We start from the raw sequence: 10546 nt of genomic DNA, 5'->3' as shown, positions 1-10546 counted from the left end.
TATGATCTTTATTAAACTATTGACTGAGTAATATGATCTTAGCAGTTCTATATTAAACTATTGACTGAGTCAAAAATGAATAATTTAGTTATCTTGGTTATATTAAGTATCCAAAAATAGAAAAATTACAGATTCATCAACGAGTGAAACTATAAGTGCTCACATATTGTGAGAATGGACTACGTTTTGAACAAGTCTTACCCGGCCACGTCCACTTGTATTTTTTGTCTATCTAATGAGTTAAGCCTTTTTCAACTGATTTTTATAGTTAGCTCTTATGTTGTACTGTTATACCACTGTCCAAGGTTAGGGGGAGTGTTGGGATACCGCTTACATGTTTAACCCCGCCACATTATTTATGTATGTGCCTGTCCCAAGTCAGGAGCCTGTAATTCAGTGGTTGTCGTTTGTTTATGTGTTACATATTTGTTTTTCGTTCATTTTTTTAATAAATAAGGCCGTTATTTTTCTCCTTTGAATTGTTTTACATTGTCTTATCGGGGCTTTTTATAGCTGACTATATGCGGTATGGGCTTTGCTCATTGTTGAAGGCCGTACGGTGACCTATAATTGTTAATGTTTGTGTCATTTTGGTCTTTTGTGGATAGTTGTCTCATTGGCAATCATACCACATCTTCTTTTTTATATTAAGGGAAGGTAATTCGCGTTTATTAAAAAAAAAACAAAAGGCTCATCGATACAATGAATCAGATAAAAGGCAATTGGAATAACATTCTTTCAAATTAAAAACAATTTTGACACTCTTTTAAAGATATAACCGGTATACCTTTCCGGAGTTTTAGTTTTCATTGCTCTGTGCCTTCTAACTGTTGTTGTTTTTTTTTAATTTTAATGCCGCAAGTCTCATGAAGAAGATACCAAACTATTATCCTGGTATCTTCAATGAAGTTTTAACTGACCACAGACACACAATATTTTGTATATGTACTAAACATCATCAGAAACCTTCAATATAATATACATGAAAATCGAGGAATATCTTATCATTCTACCAATTGATAAGATAATCCCGGGCTTGTTCTTTCTATCATGATTTTCTTGATTTTGAAAATGGGAAAGTTGAAATAGTCCATTCGTAAATTTTACGGAAGACATCACGAGTTGGTTGAACGTTATGAAATATCCGTGCCACAGATGATAACTAACTACAGTCCCGTTCCCTTTTTACAAATATGAGACCTAAAGAATAAGAGATTTACCGGGTTTAAAATAGCATTAGCAACAAGACGGGTGGCACATCTAGAGTTCCTGAGATCACACCAGGTTTCTGGTGTGTTCGTTCGTGCTTTATGTTGTTTCTAGTTTTAATTTGTTTGTTTGTTTGTTTTTTTCTTGTTTTAGCGCGTTGTCAGTTATTTTACATAGATGAGAGTGAGTGTCCCTCTAGTATCGTTAGCCCCTCTCAAATGCTTGAATATGTGAATATATATTCCTTAAACGAACACGAAAAACACAAGCATGTTTAGCGAAGGTACATTTTGCCTAAGCGTTTTGTATCTTTAGTTTTTAACTGCCATATATACAAGAGCGAGGCTAAGCTAGCTTTAAAACCAAGGTTTGCCCAGCACTTCATTCGGATATTGACTGTTCCAAGTCAGGAATAATGCAGTTGCTTTTCGTTTGTTCCATTGTATTTGACTTTTGACAGTTTTTACAAAATGTTTTGTGGACTTCCTTTTTTATTTGTATACAAGTGGTATTTTTAAATAATTATTAATTTATCGACAGAGAATTAGTTAGTTTTGTTTTTGAATGGTTGACACGTGATCATTATTACTAGTCTATAAAAAGTCTCCGGAATAAATATACTCAATACGGATGCAAATCAAATATAAGGACTGTTTTAATAAATCTGCTGGAGATGAAACGTAATCGTTTACCAAGTATCAGTTTATTTTAATTTTTAGTTTTTTAGTTTTTTATAAATTATACCTCGCACAACAGTTTTCATCGAACATAAAGGTTACTGTTCAATCTTTAGTTTGAATGAACCGTTTTTCGATGTTTCGCGCGTCTTGACTGTGACCTTTTTTATATCGACCTTATTCTGTTACCTCTCGATATCTTCCAACATATTTTACATGTTTATTCACGGTTTTTTCTGTTTTTATTTGATTTAACGGAGGAAAAAATCCAAACAAGTATTTATGATTTGAAATTCAATTTGCATTATCAATTCATCTCGTTCTCTTTTGCAAGCTGTACCACCAGAAGAGGATAATATAACATTATTTGGTAAGTACAAATTGTATAGTCTTATAAAAATATGTCTAAGTAAATACATCTCAACGTAAAACCAAAATTTGCTAAGCTTTGGAAATAGACCATTATCGTTGCTGATTTAAGATGATCAATCTGTATCAACGATAAAAGTTAGTAAAAAAGCAACTTCTAAACGAGACAAAATCAAGAGTAACACCAGCTTTCCTTTTCACATTTGCGCCTATATAAGTGCCTGTTATTTTAAAACCCTGATACCACATTTGATTTCTATCATAATTTTCAAAGTTAATGGATGAAAAGTAAGAATTTAAAATCACAAGTCGAAAAAAGACAACACATGGACAATAAGAACATGAAGGACAACCCATGGACAATAAGAACATGAAGGATAACACGTGGACAATAAGAACATGAAGGACAACACATGGACAATAAGAACATGAAGGACAACCCATGGAAAATAAGAACATGAAGGACAACCCATGGACAATAAGAACACGAAGGACAACACATGGATAATAAGAAAATGAAGGACAATCCGTGGACAAAAAGAACATGAAGGACAAATACCATTGCAGAACAAAATACTAATTCAAGTACAAATTGAGATGATATCACATTACTGAAAAAAAAAGTAAGATAACAAAAATACCGAACTACGAGAAAAATTGTAAACGGAAGTCGCTGAGCAAATTGCAAAATGTAAAGCGCAATCATAAAAAAGACGAATAGATAACAACTGTGATATTCCTGACTGACTATAAGTCGCTATTTTTCAGCCTCTGTTGGCACCCGAGATAACCTGACGATACAAATTATTATGGAGGGTGTAGACTGGTTCACAGCTGAAGCGTACTGTAAAAAGAACGGATCGTACAACCAGCGAAGCCAGACTTTAGTGAAATACATAACAACATTTCTAAAGAAGTCAGATATTTTGTGAGTACTTTTTTCTCTGTCATGAATTTATATATTATGTTAAAAGTTTACGCATTGACCTTTATATGGTTATCATCTGGTTATACTTCTAAATGATTGCTTTGGTCGAACACAAGTCATCCATTGGCAAGATCAAGATATAATAAATTTAAAACAAAACTTATATCGAAAATACAAATTAATGCAAAATCACAACACAGATCCTTATGTACCCCAGTCAGCAGACTAACAGTGGGCCAACGTTGGCAAATGGTCGGCCCGTTGGTCGACCGTTGGTGTTGGCTTCACAACATTGGCCCAACGTTGGCAAATTGTCGGTCCGTTGGTCGCAAGTTTATGTTGGCTGCACAACATTGGCCCAACGTTGGCAAATTGTCGGTACATTGGTCGCACGTTGGTGTCGGCTGCACAATATTGGCCCAACGTTGGTCTGTTGTTGTAAATTCATATTATTATCTCATGTTGGTTATAAATAATCGGGCAAATGTTGGCATTATGTTAGTAGCAACATAGGGCCGATATGAAATTTTGTTAATAGAATTGATTATATATAGATTCTTACACTGCAACAAGTGTATTAAGATATTTCTCCACTCGAGACAGTTAAATTTTATTATTTAAAGCGCGAGGCTTGCCGAGCCCTTTAAATAATAAAATTTAACTGTCGAGAGTGGAGAAATATCGTAATACACGAGTTATAGTGTCGGAATCTGTTTCTCTAATGCTTTTTATTGTTCTTTTTCAAAAAATTTCAGAAAATTGTGCTCTTTATATGCGACGTCATCAGGCAAGGTCGCCTTTTTTCATGACGTCACAATAGGAAAATTGAGAAGAAAACAAAACATTTTGACGTCATAATCAAATTTCGACTAATCATTTGCCAAGAACAGATTTTTCACTAGTGAGGAGAAATATTTTTCTCACACCGGTCAGGAAATGTGAAAATAGCACAAAAATTAGAGAAATATAATATTTTACGCTTTATTTCTCTTGGGAGGCGGATAATTTCGATTGCAGCAAGCTTTATGAAAAGTTAATGTTATACCGAAAGTGTTTATCAACTGAAATTACATTTACAACTCTATGTTGGGCCAACACTGGCCCAACGTTGCGTGATCATATATTATACTCTATATATAATTAAGTCAGGTAAAATTTATACTGAAATATCATTACTGTAATAAAAAAAATGTATATCGTAAACATAGATTGCCTGGTTAAAAATTAAAATTTATTGCAATCATTATTTATAATAACTTTATTCATTAAACTTTGTGAAACAAAATAATAGCAATTATATGCAGAGTGATATTTGATACAGCCAGTCTGTTAATCAAGCCCATTCTGATAAGGTTTGACCATATGTTCGACAAATTTCAAAGATAGTTGCTATGGTAATTAAGTTTATAGGAAATCTGAATGTAATGGGATGGTCACTTTTGTGATTATTTCCTGTTGTGTATTTGTAAGAAAGCAGTGATACGAAGAAAACAAAAAGAGAAAATCATGTCATCTGAGATTCAAAGAGAAAGATAGTAACATGTAAGTTTTAACTTTAAAAAATCTGATATATATATATATACGATTAAGAATGACAAATACAATATGATTTTTTAATCTGAGGGATGTTGTTATAAATCAAAACATATATTAATTTCCATCATTTTATAATGCTGATCTTGAAGATTATACGTTTCGGGCGAAATATTTTCTAGATTTTAAATCATTTCAATCCTATTAATTATCATGAAATATTTGCCACTGAACATTAGTATCTCCAAACAAATGGCAAATTATTTAAATCTATAACCACAACATGTATGATCATTACTGAAGTTAATGGAATAAAATTGTCTTAAGATGTACCTTATTCCGTAATGTTTCAAAAATGTGGTATAATGATTTCTACTTCATTAAAATATAAATGAATTTGTTAGTTTTATTGTATTTCTAAATCGCATGCAAACAGATACGATATATTTGTGAAATCTGATCATATACACACTTGAATGTGTAACTGTGTTTTTATATATCAAATATATAACTGTTCATTAATGCACATCTAAATTATTCTTTATATATCATGTATATTACGAATATATAAAGTATGATACCGAATTCTGAAATAATAGTAATAATTAAGGGTTTGTTATACCCACAAATCCGTCTAATACTAATGAATTTCTGACCATTAGACAAATAACCAATATAAAAAAAAATGGTTATTTAAGATTTTATTTTGTATTAAATAGTGTTTAAACTATTAAGAATATACATTAATTTATATTACATATCTAGAAGGGAGATTATGCACGCATGCATTAGACAAATACGCAATTCAAGTTTACTTATAACTTTATTACAGAGTCGGTTAGAAAAAAACATAGCTGTAATGAGTCTTCGGATAAGGAGATAGATGATGCAGCTAAAGATTGGCGGCGCTTAAGCCTTGACAGAGAAGGTGGCAAGAAACAGAGAAGGGAAAAAAAGAATAACATATATAAATAATAATGACACTGTTGAAGTTCAAATTGAGAAGGACACTACTTGTGGTGACGACCAATGATATCAAATTTAAAATAAATAAAGTTTCATCTTCTGAATTATTTAATTTTCATTCTGGATCTGGAACCAATACAACTAAAATTACATCTCTGAAAAAACTATTTGTATGATCGCCTAACCATAAGCCATACGTCATTTGTTCTGTTAAAGAAATAAATGAAATTGATATGAAAAAAGAAGATGTGGTATGATTGCTAATGAGACAACTCTTTACAAGACACCAAATGACACAGAGTTTATCTGGTCGATCCATCAAACATTGCCAAAGAAATATCTTAGCGTCACACAAAATATAAAATTAAAGAGGCAAAGTTCATGAAAAAAACAAGGACAGTAACAACAATGGGTAATACAAAAATGCAGAATTGCTACCTTAAACTTTGGCAGTTTGGAATACAAAAAAAGATCAAATGCGCTCCGGAGTATTTATCATATACAGCTACTCATGCAGCATACATTGTAATTTGGTTGAAACAATAGACCAACGAATTGCCAACATAAAAATGAGAAATACCTACCTTGGACCAACATAGTGCCAACATAAGAAAAGATATTTCTACGTTGGTCCAACGTTGTGCCAACATGGATTTCGTTTTTCATACAATGGGCCAACGTTGGCTCTATGTATTGCATATAACCGTACAACGTTGGGCCAACATGAAGCCATCATGTTGGGCCAACGTAGGCCCACTTTGCACTTATACGTTGGGCCAACGTTAAAATACAACGATGGGCCAATGCAATGATATACGTTGTGCCAATGTTGGGCCAACATACTCATGTTGTCTGGGACGAGGGTCCTTTTTTAAATGCCTGAAATCGCATCGAAAACAAAGAAGAGCAAAAATAAGAAAATTCAAACAAGACATCATGAATAAACTCGATAATTTATATGATCAAAATCCCAAAGCCTATTGGCAACTACTAGATAAAATTAAAAATATCTCAAATAATAGTCAAAACAAATCTGAGAATACTATGGACCCATCTGAATGGCAAGAATACTTTCAAAAATTAAATAAGAATGAACAATATAGTGATGATTTGATTAAGAAGAAACTTGAATCATTCCATAATGAAAATGTTTTTAATGAACTTGACTACTTAATAACACCTGAGGAAATAGAAAAAGCAATAAAAAGTCTTAAGAATTCTAAATCGAGTGGATTCAGCATGATCTCGAATGAAATGATAAAATATAGCCAAACCGTTTGTATCCCTCTAATACAAAAACTCTTTAACTTAGTATTTTCAAGTAGTATTTACCCAAAATTATGGGGCCAAGGCTTTATCACCCCCCTTCACAAGTCTGGATCTAATCATGATCCATCAAACTACAGGGGCATTACTATTGCAGATAACATAGGCAAGTTATTTAATTCAATTCTAAATAACAGGTTGACAAAATTTTTAAAAACTAGAAATATAATTAGAAGTGAGCAAATTGGTTTTACTAAAGGATGTCGCACAACAGATCATATGTATGTGTTAAATACCATCATTCAAAAATTTGTGAAAAATAATTCGAAGCCTCTGTATGCATGCTTTGTAGATTTTAAGCGTGCATTTGATTCAGTTTCACATCTCCACCTTTTTTATAAACTTAAATGTATAGGTGTTGGAACAAAATTTTATGACATTATAAAATGTATGTATGAAAACACAGAAACTTGTGTAAAAATAGACCAACACAGGACAAACCTTTTTAAATCAAATATAGGAGTAAGACAAGGGGATAATCTCAGTCCCTGTCTCTTTAATATATATTTAAATGATTTGCCAACCTATTTTGACCAAACATGTGACCCAATCCCATTAAATACACATCCCTTAAATATTTTAATGTATGCTGATGATGTAGTTCTTTTATCATCATCAGAGCAAGGACTTCAAAATTGTGTTAACAAATTAAATAAATTTACAGTTGATTATAAAATGACAGTTAACACAAAAAAGACTAAGGTTCTTGTATTTAACAAATCAGGAAGACTTAAAAATATTAAAATATCATTAGGAAACCAGACTTTAGAATGTGTACAGAACTACACATACTTAGGTATAAATTTTTCATCGTCTGGGAGTTTCCAAAAAGCAAAGAAAGAACTTTATAACAAAGGAATGAAGCATATTTCAAATTAAGGAAGACCTTTTCAGTGGAAAGCCCAAAACCTAGTACTTTATTACACATCTATAACCATACAATCCGACCAATCTTGTTGTATGGATCTGAAATTTGGGGTTATATACCACATAAGAAACAAATACATTTGGATAACTTTATATCAAAAGAAACTGATTATCTTGTACTAGAGAAAATTCATACTAAGCTTTGTAAATTTTCACTTGGAGTTAATATAAAAACATCAAATATGGCATGTAGAGGAGAATTAGGTTCACTCCCTACACTGTATTATGTAATAATGAATATGGTAAAATATTGGATCCATCTTATGAAAGATATTGAACCTTCAAATATTATTCTAAGGGAAGCCATAAATCTATCTCATTCTATGGACAAACATAACCAGGAATCTTGGATAGGAAGCATTAAACATATATTTAAATTTCTAGACTTAGAATATCTATTTGTTAACCAGTCAAACTTTAAACAAAACCATATTCTAAAAAAAGTAAAAACATCTTTAACTATTAAATTTAAAGAAAGCTGGTTAGCTAGTTTAGAAAGCAATTCTGGGAAGTGTACTAATTTACAATCTGGTAATAAATTAAGAACTTACAGAAAATTTAAAAATATTTTTATGTTTGAACCATATTTAAAAATGAATTCAAAAAAAGACAGGCAAATAATCACAAGATTTCGAACTAGCTGTCATGATCTTGAAATCGAAAGAGGGAGGTATATTGGAATTAAAGCTGAAGACAGAAAGTGTAAGCTATGTAAGAACGCAGTTGAAGACGAACTACATTTTCTTTTAAAATGTCCTGTTCTAAAAGGTACTCGATCTCAACATCTATCTAATTTAAATTCAAAATTCAAAAATTTTTCAAGATTATCTGATGAAATGAAATTTGTTTGGATTCTTTCATCTGAAGATTTGTTTGTTACTTCAAACTTATCTAATTTATTGCACTCCCTTTTTGAAGAACCAAAGAAAATTATAGAAAATATTGTTGTTTGAAAAAGAAAAAAAAATAGAAGAAAAAAATATTTATAGATATATACATATATAGGAAATAAAATTGATCAGGAGTTGTCTCCCATAGACCTAGAACTATAAAGATTTATGAAATTTCTCCAGGTCACAGTGGCACCCATAACTATGTTTTGTCATTAACTTGATTTATATCAGGTTAATTAGTGTAAATGTGTATTCATGTGGTTTTGTTGTTTAAATGTACTTTAATCATTCTAATCATTTTCTGTGCTTTATTTTGTAATTCATTTGATTGTATAGCTCAAATTTTGGGCACCATGATTGGTTAATAAAATTATCTTATCTTATCTTATCTTATCCATTGTAAAAGGGCTCTGAAATTAGACTAGACTTAGCATAATATAACAAGAACCCTGTCTTTTGGTGTATGAACACAATAAAAGGAAATACAAAAAGGCAACTTGAAGGTAAATTTTAATTACACAATGAACATTAATTACTTACACAAGTACGTTCAAAAGACATAATGTACATTTATTACCTGCTTCCTACTATTCAAAGACAATAACGATCAAAACCAAAGAGTAAACAATGACTAAGAAAACCATAAGACATTAACATCAACAGTTATGAATAATAAATAAGAAACAACACGAACTCCACTAAAAACCGGGAGTGAAATCAGGTGCTCCGGAAGGGTAGGTATTTCCTGCACCGTATACGGCACCCGTCGTGTTATTTTTTTGTTCAGTTCGGTAATGATTCCAAATTGTGGAATCTGTATCCAAAGAACACCTGTATTAAGATAAAATTGAGAATGGAAATGGGGAATGTGTCAAAGAGACATCAACCCGGCCATAGAATAAACAAAGGCAGAAGGTCACCAACAGGTCTTCAATGTAGCGAAAAATTGCCGCACCTGGAGGCCACTTTTGTCTTCTTTCTTGGATTGTCATTTAATACAGGTTTTGACTATATATATATATATCATGGTAACAGGAATAGCATCTTATTAGATCACCAGAACCTTGACATTTTTATTTCTTTTTTTAGCTTATCAGATCCATGGTTTTGGATTGGTATGATAAAAAATTATACGAAAACAGATTTCTACAACGCAGATTGTGAATTACCAAATTTTTTTCCAGCTCTGAAAAATTTGATAACCACTTCCAACTCTTATGAATGTATTGTAGCAGCAGCAAGTAACACAACTGACCTTATAGACGTCCGCGGTTGCAGTGAAAATCATCCATACATATGTTACAAATCTGAAGGTAATGTATTGTAGGGGGCGCTAGTAACACAACTGACCTTATAGACGTCCGAAGTTGTAGGGAGAATCATCCATAAATATGTTATCAGCCCGAAGGTAATGTATTGTAGGGGGCGCTAGTAACACAACTGACCTTATAGACGTCCGCGGTTGTAGGGAGAATCATCCATACATATGTTACAAGTCTGAAGGTAATGTATTATACGGAGCGCTAGTAACATAACTGACCTTATAGACGTCCGAAGTTGTAGGGAGAATCATCCATACATATGTTACAAGTCTGAAGGTAATGTATTGTAGGGGGCGCTAGTAACATAACTGACCTTATAGACGTCCGTAGTTGTAGGGAGAAACATCCATACATATGTTATCAGTCTGAAGGTAATGTATTGTAGGGGGCGCAAGT

The 10546-nt window shown here is 32.1% G+C and overlaps 1 long non-coding RNA gene across 1 annotated transcript; it reads left to right on the top strand.

Annotated features, from left to right (window-relative positions):
• The first annotated feature begins 4153 nt into the window (after positions 1-4153).
• Positions 4154-5786, top strand: LOC143084051 (uncharacterized). The gene is made up of 2 exons (XR_012981004.1): positions 4154-4725; positions 5549-5786. It is a non-coding gene; the product is annotated as an uncharacterized LOC143084051 (long non-coding RNA).
• The last annotated feature ends 4760 nt before the right edge of the window (positions 5787-10546 follow it).

The sequence above is a fragment of the Mytilus galloprovincialis genome, chromosome 7 (genome assembly GCF_965363235.1).
Source record: "Mytilus galloprovincialis chromosome 7, xbMytGall1.hap1.1, whole genome shotgun sequence".
In the NCBI taxonomy this organism is placed as follows: domain Eukaryota; kingdom Metazoa; phylum Mollusca; class Bivalvia; order Mytilida; family Mytilidae; genus Mytilus; species Mytilus galloprovincialis.
Note: the sequence above shows the minus strand (reverse complement) of the source record. Positions and strands in the feature narration are given on the sequence as shown.